We start from the raw sequence: 17,184 nt of genomic DNA, 5'->3' as shown, positions 1-17,184 counted from the left end.
TGCATCATGCCACTTCATTTGGCTGACGCAACTCCTGCACCCCACCTTCCCCAACCCAAAACGCTGGTGGCACTGCATCTTTCACCCAGGGCTAGAGAGAGGGAGAGAAAGAGCAGAATGACATTTTTCACCCTCTTATGACTCAACTTCACACAAGACTATGAGAGCATCCTCTTTTACTAATATATATATATGTATATATTTATTAACCGTTACGTTCGTCTGATGGTAGGGGGTGCTTATCGCAGAGGCGCAGGGGGGGGGGCAACACCACCCTGCCCCCTCATCTCTATCCTGTGATCCTGGCCAAACTCCCAAAAAATCTCTGGCTCTACCCATCCAGTTTGTCTGATCACCCACCAGCTCAATTGGCTCGATTAATCCTTTTCCTCTTCACCGCATCTGATGCCGAGCGAGCATTGCAGGCACACAAAATGGCCGCCATCACCATAGCACAAGTGGACACTCACCCTTGTGAAATGCTCTGGGGCTGAATCCCTAATCGAGTCAACATATTTGTCATTACAAATCATCTGTATCATCACCGTTATCACCATGGCCTTATAAGTCACTTATGTATGGTGTTCTAAGTAATGTATGTAATTTGTGGCATGGTATCACAAAGCTTTGGGCTGTGACCCAGTTAGGAGTTATAAAAGCCTGGCCTTGTCACAGGGTCAGACAGGGTGAGCATTGCAAGTCTCTGGGGATGCGAGGTGGCTGCTGGGCTCTGGGACCTTTCTGGAAACGCACAATCCAGTCCTGCTATTCCCCTTGGCCTTGTATGTGGTTTGGAGGGATAGTGCCACAACTATGTACATATGCTGAAATTAAAAGGAGTCTAATTGATTAACTAGCTTGCATAATTAACAAACTTCATTCAAAGTTGTATTATAGTGTTTCATGGAAGTTCATGCGGATGAGGAATAGGCACCTATTTGTTGAAGATAATGGTCGGTGAAGTGAAAAGGTAAGTGTTGGCATGAGTCAGCTTCTCTAAGGCTATAGGGCAGACATCTTTAATTTGAGCACAGCGCCCATGGCCATTGATGGCTGACTAATCTCTAGTTCCACATTCCCAGTTCCAAAGCAGGATAGAGTAACTATAGACATAGGGTGGTGTGCTTGTACCACAGATAAATATAAACTGTCTGAGGAATAACATGGAACATAGAAATACTGGCTTTACATTGTGATTAATGGATTTCTGAGAGAACTCCTATGAACCTTTCACGAACTGGTGAACATTTATTAGCCAGTTGAACATGGCAATAATGCTATTGGAATTATGACATCATGTGGAGGTCATATAATTTTGTCATATGATTTGAGTTGCTGAAAATAGCTTCCTACACGTGACTGGTGTTTAAATTGGCTGTAATCCCCGAGTATCCCTCACGCATCCTCAGATTTGGAGTTCTTCTGAATTCCACAGGCCGTTTGCGACCCTAGTATCAACGGATCAGATAAGGGCCTATTTTCATTAGCGTAGCTGTATGCTCTGAACTCCTGAGGGATATTTATGATTAACATTCGGCGGCAGACCCGCATTTCTGCACAATGGAGACAAAGTCCAGATTTAAGGCAGTTGAGCTGCCCTGCTCGGGGTTGAAGGTCGTCACGACAAACAGCCAATCCTTTGTGATTAGGAGAGCAGTCCGATGCGGCTCTGCACAGCAGGGCACAGACACTGTGAACTCGCTTACACAGGCGACAACGCACCAGGCGAGAGTGCGACATCCCCAAGGGCACATAAAGCAGAAATATTACTTCAGCAACAGACACTGGTTTCATGATCTCATGCTGCAGCCATTCATGCACCTCATAACGGCGCAGGAGATGTATTGCAGGAGACAAAACACCATACAGGTCAGAAACGCTGGCGTTGCAGACGTCCTGTTTCCACCTTTCCCTCCATTTCACTCAATAAGATCTCTTCGGTGTAATAGCATTTGCAGATGAGCCACCTTTTTTTCTTTTATAGTGCTTATAGTTAAGGAAAATGCATTATAGGGGAACATGAGCTTACCAAATGGTGAGCAGCACCAAAATGCCAGAGATGTGGGTTCATTTGGGGCCAAAGCTTGGTTTCTACAAAGGTTTCCGACAAGAGCTCCATACCCATTCCTTAGTAATTATATAACCTTATATTGGTTTCCAGGCTTAGTACCTCAAATCAACATTGATTGATGAGTTTATAAAAATAAAAAACGAATCTAGTTGATAGAAATCAATACTTTGATTAGTATTGGTCTTACGATTGGAATCAACCTTGATGCAGGTTGGAAAACTACCTGGATCTGCAAATGTTGTCAGCAGAAAACAGTGGAAGCATACAGCGAGAACGTCTAAATCCCATCGTTCAAGAAAACGGAGGGGAAATGTAGACTAGCCCATTTTCATTAGTCACCAAATCTGTTAAAAACGGATTATTGACAAATTCACTGGCACACTAAGGCAGGGCAGAGAATTGGAACAATGCGCCAATTAGCTTTACGAGTTGCTGGGAGGTATACCGTTAGCTTGGCTTTTGCACTAAACGTTGTGCAACTACATAGAAAAACAAACTGGTGATGGTAAGTGGGCCAATTGATTGAGCTACAAGATAGAGAGAATAGTTCATACATTCTTTTCAATGAAGCAACATTACATGGTATCAATAGCAGCTAATGCTGAATTATTTGATCCCATTTACAAATAAATATACAATCAATGCATCAACACAATAAAATCTAAAAATGTAAAAATACATATTTTCTGGAAAGACCATCAGTGCTGTGAGTTTGGTAGACACAGATCACAAGTAAAGTTCACATTAGTCGGACAAAAGGTGGCAGTCCATAGCTCACATTTATTGTGCTCTTTTCGCACAAATGTAGATATATAATGTTACTATAGCCTAGGACTGATCAGTAACACATTTTTGTTGTTAGAAAGGGAATTTGAGGTCAACCGTATCACAAATGTTGTGCTGATAAAGTTATGTCTGGGAATAGCAAAAACAACAAGGCACAGCAATTTTTTAAAAGCCAATGGGAGGTCTGGGCAGGAGGCAGCAGCTCAGCTCATTGGTTAATGTACTAATTGGACCTACATCCTGATCAACCCACACACTGACGTATATTACTCAGATGGGGGGCTCTGCTGGGAATATGACTAGAATTTGCATACGGCTAGTTTCTGACACTAATGAGGCCAATTAGGCAGATTGCGCCCATGGCAACAGAGTTGTAATTGGTTGGCTTGAACTGCTCAGGAGTTATGGATAAGAGGATGTGAGTTCAAAGTCAATAGTAAGCACTGCAACCGTGAGATGTTGACAGACTTACAACATCTCATTTCATATTGGTGGTTTTTGTTTACCCTCAGGTTGAGTAAGCCTATCAAGGGTTAGACTGTGACAGAGAAAATCAGTCTCACATCTCAGAAGCAACAACATCCACGTACAATTGGCGTGGGGGGGCTTCCAAATAAATACAGTTGAAGTCAGAAGTTTATATACACTTAGGTTGGAGTCATTAAAACTTGTTCTTCAACCACTCCACAAATTTCTTGTTAACAAACTATAGTTTTGGCAAGTCACATCTACTGTGTGCATGACACAAGTAATTTTCAAACAATTGTTTACAGACAGATTATTTCACTGTATCACAATTCCAGTGGGTCAGAAGTTTACATACACTAAGTTGACTTGTGCCTTTAAACAGCTTAGAAAATTCCAGAAAATTATGTAATGGCTTTGGAAGCTTCTGATAGGCTAATTGACATCATTGAGTCAATTGGAGGTATACTTGTGGCCTACTTTCAAACTCAGTGCCTCTTTGCTTGACATGGGAAAATCAAAAGAAATCAGCCAAGACCTCAGAAAGAAAATTGTAGATCTCCACAAGTCTGGTTCATCCTTGGGAGCAATTTCCAAACTCCTGAAGGTACCACGTTCATCTGTACAAACAATAGTACGCAAGTATAAACACCATGGGACCATGCAGCCGCCATACCGCTCAGGAAGGAGACGAGTTAGGTCTCCTATAGATGAACGTACTTTGGTGCGAAAAGTGCAAATCAAACCCAGAAGAGCAGCAAAGGACCTTGTGAAGATGCTGGAGGAAACAGGTACAAAAGTATCTATATCCACAGTAAAACGAGTCCTATATCGACATAACCTGAAAAGAAGCTCAGCAAGGAAGAAGCCACTGCTCCAAAACCGCCGTAAAAAAGCCAGACTACGGTTTGCAACTGCACATGGGGAGAACGATCGTACTTTTTTTAGAGAAATGTCCTCTGGTCTGATGAAACAAAAAGGGAACTGTTTGGCCATAATGATCATTGTTATGTTTGGAGGAAAAGGGGGAGGCTTGCAAGCCGAAGAACGCCAGCCCAACCGTGAAGCATGGAGGTGGCAGCATCATGTTGTGTGGGTGTTTTGCTGCAGGAGGGACTGGTGCACTTCACAAAATAGATGTCATCATGAGGGAGGAAAATTATGTGGATATATTGAAGCAACATCACAAGACATCAGTCAGGAAGTTAAAGCTTCGTCGCAAATGGGTCTTCCAAATGGACAATGACCCCAAGCATACTTCCAAAGTTGTGGCCAAATGGCTTAACAACAACAAAGTCAAGGTATTGGAGTGGCCATCACAAAGCCCTGACCTCAACCCTATAGGACCTCAATCCTATAGAATGTTTGACCCAAGTTAAACAATTTAAAGGCAATGCTACCAAATACTAATTGAGTGTATGTAAACTTCTGACCCACTGGGAATGTGATGAAAGAAATAAAAGCTGAAATAAATCATTCTCTACTATTATTCTGACATTTCACATTCTTAAAATAAAAGTGGTGATCATAACTGACCTAAGACAGGCAATTTTTACTAAGATTACATGTCAGGAATTGTGAAAAACTGAGTGTAAATGCATTTGGCTCAGGAGTATGTAAACTTCCGACTTCAACTGTACAAACATATATGTGCACACCTGCACACTAACATAAAATACAAGCAAGTCTCCCTCATCTACTGAACACCAAACGCACATCTCTCCTTCAGGCAGCGAACACACCCGCATCGATACACACCTACGTCTCTCCTCCCGCTCGCACTACCCCTGCTCAGCCACAATACTTAAAACACACCCCTGGTCTTCATTAAACAAGACAACAGCTCATTGTGGTCATCACCATGACAACCGACCCCCTTCTATTTTTAAGCCATGCCACTAATCAATTCCTGTTCTGCTGTCGCCTGAGGGAGGGAGAGAGGGGCGGCTAGGAAGGAGGAGGAGGGTGGTGGTGAAGAGGGGTGGGGGGGGTGGGCAGTGGCAGGGGGCAGAGTGGAGGAAGTGTGTGGGGGTGTGAAGTTTGGAGACAAAGAGTCGAGCGCACAAACGCGAGCCCTGAGGTAGCTGACATGGCAGAGCTCGACAGTGGCCTTGAGGGACCATCAGCGGTGAGCAGCAAGCAGTAGCAGCATTATCGAAAAAAGGAATGAATCTTCAACTAGGGCTGTGTTCATCAGTTTTAAACTATTTTGAGAATATTTTTGCAACACAAAACAAAAATGTACGTTTCTTACTGGACAAGTCCATGTCCTTCCCTTCAGTTCAGTCAGTTTTCTTCCAGTTGGTGCCAAATGAACACAACCCAGGATTTAATTCCAATAAGTCCCGACAGACGGCAGGGCTGCCTCACCGTCTGGGTTTTTGGAGACTACCATACGGGCGGTAACGGACAAGAACCCAATGGGTCATCATGGTTACCAATCACAGACCAAATTGGTCCAGGACCCAATAAGTTTAGGTTACATTGCTGAGAACAAATCTAGCTCATCCGAGGCCCTACGGCATAGGCTAGTTTCCCATGTTTCATTTGGGAAAGACATAAATTACATAACCCATGGTCACAAAGGTCAGATGGGTTCTGAAGAATGCCCATTAACAAAATGTGTTGTCTCAAAGACAGGTGTGGGATATTCCGTGCTTGGGGGTAGTGCTAATGCACAAAAAAAAAAATATATATATATTATTTTTTAATCCTAAACACCATATTCCATAATACAACAAACAGATTGGACACATACCTATACACTGGGATCAAAATGAAATTGGTTACAGTACCTCCAGTTCCAGTAAGGTCTCTACATTGAATTTGAGAGTAAACTCATTTCATTAATTTAATTGAACCTGACTGGGAATTCATTTCAATGGAACCCATCTTTTATTCAGTACTTCCTGGAAAACCATGATACGCTCAAATGAGAAAATGATTGGGTACTGAGGTGTGAATATTTAGCTGATAATGTTTATAATTTATCTAACATAAAATGTGTTTTTTGAAAAACATTGATACTCCAGCTATGTTTCTACTGAAATATCATGCTGTTTTCCAGTCTATTCAGACCAATGAGTTTCATTTTTGAGTGTTGGTCATATGGACATGACGTTGTGCTTTTATAGATTATGATTTTGTGTGCATATCAAGCATGGAACCATTTCACTTTAAGAGGGCATGCTGACACACAGCACTGTGGCGTATACAGTAGGTTAGCATACAGATGAACTAATTACGATTTTCACTGAGACTGGATTCTCCCTGACCTACCTTACCGTAATGTAACTACATAACAATGACTGGTGACACTGTTTCTTGAGGTACTCTGCCTCCTCAAGGAGGAATTGGAGAGGCAAGGGTGGAACAAAAGATAAGTGCATTTTAAGAGGGCATCAGAAACCATCTCAAGTCATTGGTTCACCATGCAAACAAGTCTACTCTAATGAATTGAGTCTCGTTCATTGAGAATATGTGGTTATCCCCACGATTACCACATTTTGCAATGAGAATCTGTTGTCTACTCCATCCACCATTTGTATTTGTGGATGTGCCTGTGTTTCTCAGACACAGTACACTGACTTAATGTCACTCTTGGCATAAATGTCTCCTGTTCCTTTAAAAAAAAGTCACAATTCTGTTCACTTTTCTTTTTTTATTACCCAGAGTACCCAGCACAGTCAAAAACGTGAGAGAGCCAGTCTAAGCCGGTTTGTAACCTCAGGGTATGGAATTATCTCTTAATATGTAGCCGTTAGTGGTCAGGACGTCACACGAAGACAGGGAGAGAGAAAAAGTCAGAGGGAGGGAGAGGGGGTGGGGGAGGGGCAATGAAGCCCCTGTGCTTTCAGGGCAGAAAGAGGAAAATCTACTTCTTGCGAGACGAGACGTTGATTCTAAAACCTGGCACCTTGACAAAATGGGATCATTGCGGAACTTCAGACCACAGGGTGGGGCATTCGTTGTTTAAACAAGGGGGGATGCTGGAACTTAGGCCTGGAGAGACTGAGGTAGCTGAGAGATTTGTAAAATGGGGTTGAATGGGGCAGTGAGGGTATCGATGTCTTCCACGAAATGAGAGCAGAGCAGAGAATAATAGGTACAGTGAAGACATCAACACAGACGCACCCAGACTGATTTTCTACATTAAACCCTGTGAGCACTAACCCCTTGAATCACACAACTGACACTCTTACGGGAGGGATGCTTCATCAAGTGGAGATAGCGTCAGCAGAGTCACTTGTCTCAACCTAAGAGTAATGGGCACGTATACACTCACACACATATACAAAGGACAACACAAGATCCCACTATACAGGGCCAGGTGAAAATAGGTTACAGGAAGGAAGAGAGAAGGAAGCTACAAAGACAGAGCATATGAAAACATCTTGCTCGTTTCCGATGCCTTCTGTGGGCTGACGCCACTAACTGTACGAACAAAATACATTTGAGGTCTGGCCACAGCCACACAAAGGTGCCCTATTGCAGAAGGTAAACCGTAGTTTTGTAATCATGGTGGGCTGACACTGCCATAAAGGACACGGATGAGGAAATAACTCTAGGGGTAGAATAGCAATCTGTTCCAGTGCATAAACATGCTCATATGAGAGAGGGAGGGAGAGGGCTGTGGGTGAAGACGACTAGGACATAGCCCTCAGGGACCCCCAACCATTGCAGCTATTTGTTCCATTTCATCACACCGGATTCAACAAATCAAAGGCTGGACTGATTAGTTGAATCAGGTGGTGCTAGAATCAAACACATACATTGAGAAATGCTGTCCTGAAGGAGAGTCCAAGATGGATGCCATTGATAACAGCACAGTTATTGACAGAAAAATGGAGTGCAAGATTCTCCTTCACCTACTGACCTTAGTGTAGAGAACTAAGACAGCGAGAGCAACTAGACTGAACTTGCGTTCAGTGTTTACCAACCAGTTCTGTTCACACTACTTTACATCTCCGGCTGAATCGTAACAGCATAGACAACACTACAGATACAGTAAATGAAGGGGACAGTGTTTGGGTGACGATAAGGGATACACATGACAGCCAGGACACTTCCCCCTGGGAACATGGGACACAAGAGTTCAACACAGGGAGAAAAGGTCAAAAGAGCAAAGCCGTGACAGTATACACGTTCTACAAAAGGTCACAGGGTCAAAGTGGTGTGATGTGTGAATGGCAAATTCTGGTGGATTTTTTAATTATTATTTTTAATTAAAAAACATTGTGGAAGGTGACAATTAAATTCACTTCATTTAACAAGACATGGCACAACATAAAACTGAAATAATTTGTTTTTTGCAGGGCGTAACAGTGATTTCCTGTCTAAGCAATTTTCAAAAGGTATTTTTTCAGATGTGAAATATACACAGTGCAACAAAAGGAGAGCTACAGTAGTGTAGCCCTGCAGCTGCACAATCAACCTTGAGAAAATCTGAGAAGTTACTGCCTGTTGGATCTGGGAAGTGCTATGAGAAGGCAACCATCTTTGCATTGACAGGTGGGAAGTGAGTTACCAATGTCAATCTACAGTGTCACTTCAGTCTATGAGTCCAATACAGCAAGCAGTTCCTGATACAAAACCTGCATACATATCACACCCTCTCTTCATCAAACCAAGTCTGATGGGATATTGGTACATAATGGTCTTCTCACCTAAATGGAGATGTTACAAGTCTATTAAGCAGTACTTTATACATGCCAAAGTAAAAGTTGCATTTTCTTGTAGCCTCGTTATCCCTACATCTTCTTTCCACTGTCAACTCATCTTCACTCGAGTGTCATGCAAATGATCAACGGACCGAGCATAGAACCACTTCTCTCTCAGTCCATCAGCCTTTCATTATCGTTCCTTTTACCAACTCACCCCCTTCGTGCCAACCTCCCAGCCTACCTTTGCAGTCCATTCATTTGCATTTTAAGCTCATCTTAACAAAAAACATAATTAACCCAACGAGGAACACACAGAAATGGGGATGTTGTGAAAGCCAACAGAGGCAAACTACTCATCCAGAACAAGGGTGCCAATTAGCCATCATGGTGCCCTACGTGTTTTAACCTTTTGGTCACTGACACAGAGGTCCAACACAACAGAACATGGTGGCATTAGGACCCCCGTGGGCCTAAACTGTTCTTATGAAAGGAGTCATTTAAAAGGTCTCAGTTTCGTCTGATCGAACCAATTAAAGGCTATCCTGTTCACACTACTCATCTGAGCCAAGTCGTACTGGGCTGGCTTGATTACGCATCCACCATCTTTGCTGGAACTATACTGGAAAACAAAATATATATTCCAGCACAGAAAGGTTCGGGTGGGCATGGTAGTGTGAAAGGGTATGAGTCAGCCGGGTCCTGGTGATTCTTGGTGACCACGTGTTCCACAACTGCGTTTTGCTGTGTTTCCCGCTGTAGCTTATCGAGTCGAAACGTTGGGGCGGCCCGCTAATTAAGAGTTGCAGGGAGCCATTCATCTGGGCTGTTTGTTTCTGCGTAGGATTTAATAAGCCTTGCGTGAAGCCCACTGAACACAGCCACCCCGATTCAGGTGTTAACAAGGATGCGACGCCAAACACACACACACACACACACACTTAACACGCAAAACCAAGCATTCTTGAGACCCATTCACAAACCAATTACATCCCATGCTGCTAATTCATTAAATTGATACTCTTCTCAGTTTGCTGGTTAAGGTTGCTTTGCCCATTGAAAGAAGGGGCATTCCAAGGTGAGTAGTAAAAGGTACTTTCTTCTATGATTGACAACAAATGGGCCAATGTAATAAAAATAAAAAATGAAAAATGCTTTATTTATTTATTTACTTAAACCTTTAACTAGGGAAGTCAGTTAAGAACAAATTCTTATTTACAATGACGGCCTACCGGGGAAAAGTAGGTTAACTGCCTTGTTCAGAGACAGTACTACAGATTTTTACCTTGTCAGCTCGGGGATTCGATCTAGCAACCTTTCGGACCAACGCTGTAACCACTAGGCTACCTGCCACCCCAAATACCAGTGTAATATCTGTGGGAAAGTCTAGCCAATTACCTTCCCCTCTCACCTCCGGATTCAAAATGACGGATTTTGGTAAACCAATGGATATGTGTAAGCATGTAAAGCCTGCAGCTGCTGGAAATTTCATTTAGTCTACCCATTTTTGATTCAGGACTTCCACTGAACAGAACCCACATTACAAGCAAGGATATCCCCCAATGCATGGCTCAACACTCCTCTTTGGGAATGCCTTGGCTCTCACTAAAACTGAAGGCTTACACATTGGCTTGGACCGGTACTGCTTTTGAATTACAATTATTTCAAGGAACAGCACAGGTTAAATAGGTTAAAACATAACAAACTACACATGTAATTAAAGGGACATCAGTAGCTGGGCTGACCTTTCATGACCCGTAGAAAGGGAGAAAATGGCTAAAACCAACACTGCATCACAGTGATCTTCTCAATACTCAATTTTCTGTACAAGCTTGAATGTGCACAATCGCAATGTGAATCAACTGCGATATCGCTTGCAAAACATTATTCCTGTGCATGTCAGAAACAAATTAGAAGCCTGTGAAGACATTTTTTCACACTCCCGTTGTACACACGTTGCTATGCAAGATAAGTCCCTTGTTTATAGTTACACTTTACATGCATTCATTACCATCACACATATCAATTAGCGCCACGTGCCAGCTACCGACAAGGCTTCTCGCCCTCAAAGGAGTTTCACTTGGGCGGATTCTTAAAGAAACTAAATTTTCCTGATTAAGAGCTAATTATACAGATTTCTCTCCCCTCGAACAGAGAGCGTTTATCTCTTAATTTCAAATAAGTACGGACCACTAAATGAGGATAGATTTTAATAGGGTGCTAAGGATCCCTCTTCCCATGACTGAAAACACAAGGAAGGAGTTGTTGGACACAGCAGCTTTCAGAAGTTACCACAGGCTGTGTTGGGTATGACAATCCTTTTGCACTACAAATATTTCTGAGCTCAAAAACATAGGCCTACTTTTGAATGCTGGACAATAACATAGCAACATAGTGGTACCAAAGCTGACTGACTCAACTGCAAATTTGACCTCCTTTAAGTAAAACATTAAAGGCTACGGTCTTAAAATGTACCCTACCCCCTCATAATCAGCTCTGATAAAAACTTAAGTGGGAAAGCTGCCGGGCCATAGCTTCTCCAGACCAATAAGTCGTACACTCATGATATTTTTCAGAGAGCTTTCCTGTACACTCTGTCATAGGAAAGTCTGAGGTAATGGTGTTGTCATGACTCTGCTTTTGTATAGAACCAACAGGGAATGTGAACAGCTGGTGTCAAGACACACATGCTTTATCTGTGAGAGAGAGCACATCAGTCCCCTGCCCAACCCAGGGCCATTGAGTCAATCTGGACATGCCAACACGGTGGTAGGGTCATCACACACACACACACACACACACAGGTCTCTTGAAACACAAGTACGGAGTGTCTGAATCAATGGGTGAGTGCAATCAACACCGTATTTTTTCCCCACACCATGAGAGACAAATCCCCTCCCTCTGAAGGTCATGAGATCAATATTAGGATATTCAACATTGAAGCTTCTCCAACACAACATGAACCTTTCATCAGAGGTCGTTGTGACTGCATCCTAAGCACATCAGTGGAGGGCACCTGGTTTATTGTCATCCAACCGCACGTGCACTGGTCGTTTATTTAGAGGCTGTCACTTTGTTGTGTCTGGGACAAAGGGGGCGTTTAAAAGGGCAGCCCGTCCGTTTTCAAACCTTTTTTTCTTTTGACCAAGGTCAACAACCCTGAAGCACAGCCAAGGCCACCTACATTGAGTGCTTTTGTGATCTTTCCCTCAAAAAATGATAAAGGCCTACATAAAACTGCCCAGTTTGTCCGATATAGGCCTAAAATCTCATTTATAAGCAATGTTTATTTGGAACAGATTTGTTCCCAGGAGAGGAAGCGGTTGCTTATCCTTAAAAATTAGAATGATGCAGAACCTGATAGTTTTAGCGGATGATAAAAATTCAATCGGCAAGTTCTACTGAGCCAAGGGACTGGCTGTAGCCATAATCTGTGATCAATCTGAAATATTGCATTGATGATACACATCTACAGAAACCGACCAGTGGAACATTTATCAAGGCAATAGCATACCTTTCTCTGCTGAACTGAATCTGTATCAATAGGAACTTGTCAGGGTTGAATCTTGGCACAATGTCGCATCAGAAATGCAGGAGGACAGAGGCCTCATGGGCTTTGCGACACCAGGCAGTCAGTAGCGATAAGGCACCATGGAAATTAAAGTGTGCACACTGTGTGAAATCCCTTCACGGGCAGCGCCAGTGTACTGGAGCACATCAATTGTGTTAAAGAACCGCAAAGAAATCAAATAAATAAATAACATTATATGTCACATACTACCTAAACTGGGTAAAACCTCCTTGATGATGACCTATTGATGCTCTATATCAAGAACAGAATTCAAGAATATGCTAAAGCCACCCCAAAAAGAGATTTGTAATGGATTCCTCTTCTACCCCATGTAGTTGAGCGTGATCAGGGCCACAGGTCTCTCCATACACATATGGGAAGGAGAGTATGGATGGTAGAGTGATACACATTAGAGGACATGGCCATGGATGGTCCATCATTGACAAAGCAGTGCCGTAACCATTCATTCATACTGCTAGACAGTGTTCAACACCAGGGAGTCCCATTCACAGACTGCAGACTTTCATTCATACAGAGAGAGAGAGAGAGAGAGAAAGAGAGCTGAGCACTAGATTTTCCAGGGCTCAGAAAGTACTGTACATTTGGATTACTTGGTAGGATATAGTGTCTGGTGGAAAAGCACAGGTTGAAATACTTCTCAAAGAGTATTGTAGGCCTATAAAGACTGGGAACATTAAATAAGCAAAAATACAATATTCAGACAACAAGACCCATGATGAAGGATCCATGTTTAGACGTGTTTATCCTTAATTCCTGCGTATCTTGGATTGGTATAGATTACAGTAGGTTATGCATGTCTTATTTCCATATATGATCTGAAAGAAAATACTTCCTCCTGGCTTCAGCGTTTTAACTCCAAAAGGAACTTGTTCATTGCGCCCGAGTACCCCTGCGTCATTCTGAAGTTGAGATCCCAAAATAGAACAGATATAGGCATAGCCAGGGGAAGTAGTTTGGGGGTGGTGCAATTTTTTTTTTTTGCCCACGCTGAAGATCTCTATATCGGTCTGCTAACACAGGACTAGTAAAGGCCCAGCACACTACTTTTGTGATTTAAAAAAAAAACTAAATGTATTTTAGTATTTACCAGCATTTGTAATTTGAGTCTGCACAAATCAGTTAATCTGATAATACTTGTGGAATATAAAAATACTTGCTTGATATTTATATTTTCCAGTTTCTTTAAATACTTCGCAAATGCAACTTATTTCTATGTGAAAACTGAAATGATCTATTCATTCCTTTTCCATTTTAGTAGACACTCTTATCCAGAGCAACTTACACTAGTGAGTGCATACATTTTCGTACTGGTCCCCCGTGGGAATCGAACCCACAACCCTAGCGTTGCAAGTGCCATGCTGCCAACTGAGCCACATCATCACATCTCATTTCAAACCACTTGGTGTCTCAATTACTATATTGTGCATTGTTTTTCTTTATGTTGATGGAAAGTCTACAGGTACAAACCTAGATGACTAGCCTATTTACAATACAGTAATGTACATTAAGTGGTTTGTAAGGATGGTAAATTAATACTGCACAAAAAGTGGTTGTTTCCCATTTTTAATTTGATGTGGTTGTTTTGTGTCTTTGCCCATAACTTTGCACCTTTTGATGTAAATACTCGAGGACAGAGTTTGTTTGTCCTGGATCCCATTATAATGACAATCACAGAGAAAGGGACAAGGCAACAACTCTTACAATTCCAACTACTGAATCCTGCAAGATACTGTTCTTAATTATACAGCTACCTTTTTTGCCAAAGCAGAGAAAAAGATGTTTACCCTGTGCTGGAGATGCTTCAAACGTGTATAATATATAATGTAAAAGGCCCAGTGCACTATTTTTGTGACAAATATGTTTTGTACATGATTATTTTGTATTATTTTATTTATTTTTTATTCAATTCTGATTATTTGGGGGGGTGCTTAGCACCCCTAATTCCTGTGGCTATGGATATAGGCTTTATTTGGAACTTTTACGAATGGTCTCTCCTGTGTTCCAACTAGTCTTCATCAATTCAGCAGACTTTTCCTTACATTGTTCTGTAAACTGCAGGCAATAGCCAGGCCTACATAGACACTGCGCTCCCGCTGTCAGATTAAATTTTAGAAAGTAATTCAACGAGGGAAGGGTAGAATAATTTAAATTGAATTCAATCCAAGTATTTTGGCAATCCCATCGATAGGCTAATAAATGGGTGAAAACTATTCTCAGTGGGAACCAATGTATATATATTCCAACAGATGCCTGACAAGAGAGTCTACACACGGACTCCCCAAAATGTTGCCAAAGCCGCATAAGGATCAGACAGTTAGGCTTGGCCCAGTTGAGTAGCCTCAGCTCTACCCAGTCTGCCTATCTAAATAAATTAGGCGCTGTCTCACTATTGACTTGTCTGCCGCACCGAGAATAATAGCCGGACCATATTAGCTATTGATCTGCGTTTCTTTCCTAAAGTCATCTAGACATCTACCGCTGCTAATCAGTGGTTGCCCCTTGGTGACAATCAATGCATGCATTCGCGTTAGAATTACATTTCAAGTCTTACAACATGTCATGCGTCAGGCAGCCATTTGAGTGCATATGGAACAAGTTAAGAACATCCTCACTTACGTATATGGCTGATAGATTTTCGGATTTAAAAAAAAATAATTGTACAGCCTCAACTACAGTGCACCGTGACCTCATCCACACAGCTCTGTGAAGCTATCACCTTAGTCTTGTGTCTACAACTACGTTGGTCTTACACACGGATATGCTTCATACAAGGTGTTTTAAAGCGAAATATTTGTGTATACTTAGAGGATTCACCGTGTGCACATGCTTTGCTTGTGTATCCACCCGGGCACACGCAGGGCTTTCTCCGCAAATCTGAGTTAACCCCCAGAGACGCGAAATTAAACAATGAAACGGATTTGTTGCCATTGCACGAATCTTTAATATTTCTCTAAACTTTTGTTTCTTTCACATGAGTCCTTTATGACAAAGCGCGACATGTATCCAAAAAATGCCTATCAAATGATCCCAGACCTTGATTAGTCACTTTGAACCGTTGGTTGTTGGTCGCTTGCAAATCAGCTTGCATCAATATATGAACCATGTTATTGTATTGTCTGTCTTTGCAGCACCCCCCTCTCCTAGCACCCCCCATATCACCCCCCATAACCTTGGATGCGATTATTACTACCCAATGAGAGTTTACTCCAACCGAAAGAATCCAAATCCTGCCGCCGCAATTTCAAAATTATATTCCACCTCAGCTAGGCCTTATCCATATCCTCGGACTCACCTGACTCGACTTTCCCCTCAGGTTCCACAAGCTCGGGGTTCTCTTTCAGATCCTGAAGCGCTGCAGTAGCTCCTCGCGACCAGTCCCCGGCACCGGTAGGCAACACAAAAGCGCTGATTGGGCCTCGGCTAGCGCTCATCCCCTTGGTCTCAGTCCAGACAGACGGGTTATTGGTCGCCGGCTATGTCGAAGGCGCGCCCCTATTATTAAGGTGTGTGTTGTTGTCTATGTCTGGAGGGGAGGGGACAAGAAGCAGTGCAATGATGGTAACTAAATGGGTTGTTATGCGCGCCGTGTCGGCAGCACCAGGCAAGCTTACAACATTGACAGATAGTGGACAGCCATATGAACTCCCTCTTCATTCGGCGATGGCCATCGACTGAATCTCCAAGGAACAATGCCGTTTCTATGACTCATCTTGAACCTAGTATTTTTTCCACAGATTTTATTTCAATTAACTTGTTGTATCGCCTTTCTACCAAGAACACGAGATCAACCGCTTGATACGGCAGTAAATCATATGCGCAAAAGCGTAAATAAGATAACACAATTTGGTGTTATATAATTGATCTATTTTCAAATTGTATATTTTTTTACACAATTTAGGATTTGTATTAAAAAAATATAGGCTATATAGCCTATATACATATTCTACATATAGGGCTTGCACATACATATTCATACATATACTCAAAATAATCGATTATGAACAATAAAATGCCTTCCACTTGCTGACCTACTTAACAAACTATAACCCAGTCGAATGTAAATGTTTCAATATGCAATTTTGGAACTAAAATAGGATTGTTAAAACAGGGATTTGGCTCAGCAGTATTGTTGAACTCCACTTTAGGTCGTCCATACAAGGCAAGCAATATTGTTATTCATTTAAAAAAATGTTTGCATTGGTTATGCATAGACTATGTAAGCATTGTATAGCCATAGCCTGTAATAATCTAAATTCTAGGACTTCAGTCATAGTTTATTGATGGCCGCCATGGCTGTGATAATAACCATTACCTATACAGTAGGCTATAGCCATATTGCAGGGGAAAACGTGGAAAAAGCTCACGGTGCATGAGCAAGTTTTACTTAAAGCTTAGCCTACTGTATGTATAGACAGCTTCGTGTGAACTCAGTGACCGAGTTCAGATTCCCCTTCATTGCACATACAGTTGAAGTCAGATATTTATATACGCCTTAGCCAAATACATTTAAACTCAGTTTTTCACAATTCCTGACATTTAATCCTAAAGTAAAAAGTAAAAAATGTCTGTCTTAGGTCAGTTAGGATCACCACTTTATTTTAAGAATGTGA

At 42.0% G+C, this 17,184-nt stretch overlaps 1 protein-coding gene across 2 annotated transcripts in view; it reads right to left on the bottom strand.

Moving 5' to 3' along the window:
* Positions 1–16,210, bottom strand: part of LOC112264675 (transcriptional repressor p66-beta) — a 51,425-nt gene extending 35,215 nt beyond the window's left edge. For both annotated transcript variants that reach the window (XM_024441442.2, XM_024441443.2), the window contains exon 1: positions 15,867–16,210. The gene's annotated coding sequence lies outside the window, so the exon portion shown is untranslated. The remainder of the gene's footprint in view (positions 1–15,866) is intronic.
* Positions 16,211–17,184: the final 974 nt, after the last annotated feature.

Source organism: Oncorhynchus tshawytscha, linkage group LG13 (genome assembly GCF_018296145.1).
Source record: "Oncorhynchus tshawytscha isolate Ot180627B linkage group LG13, Otsh_v2.0, whole genome shotgun sequence".
In the NCBI taxonomy this organism is placed as follows: Eukaryota; Metazoa; Chordata; class Actinopteri; order Salmoniformes; family Salmonidae; genus Oncorhynchus; species Oncorhynchus tshawytscha.
The sequence above is the reverse complement of the archived record's forward strand: the minus strand, read 5'-3'. Positions and strand labels throughout refer to the sequence as shown.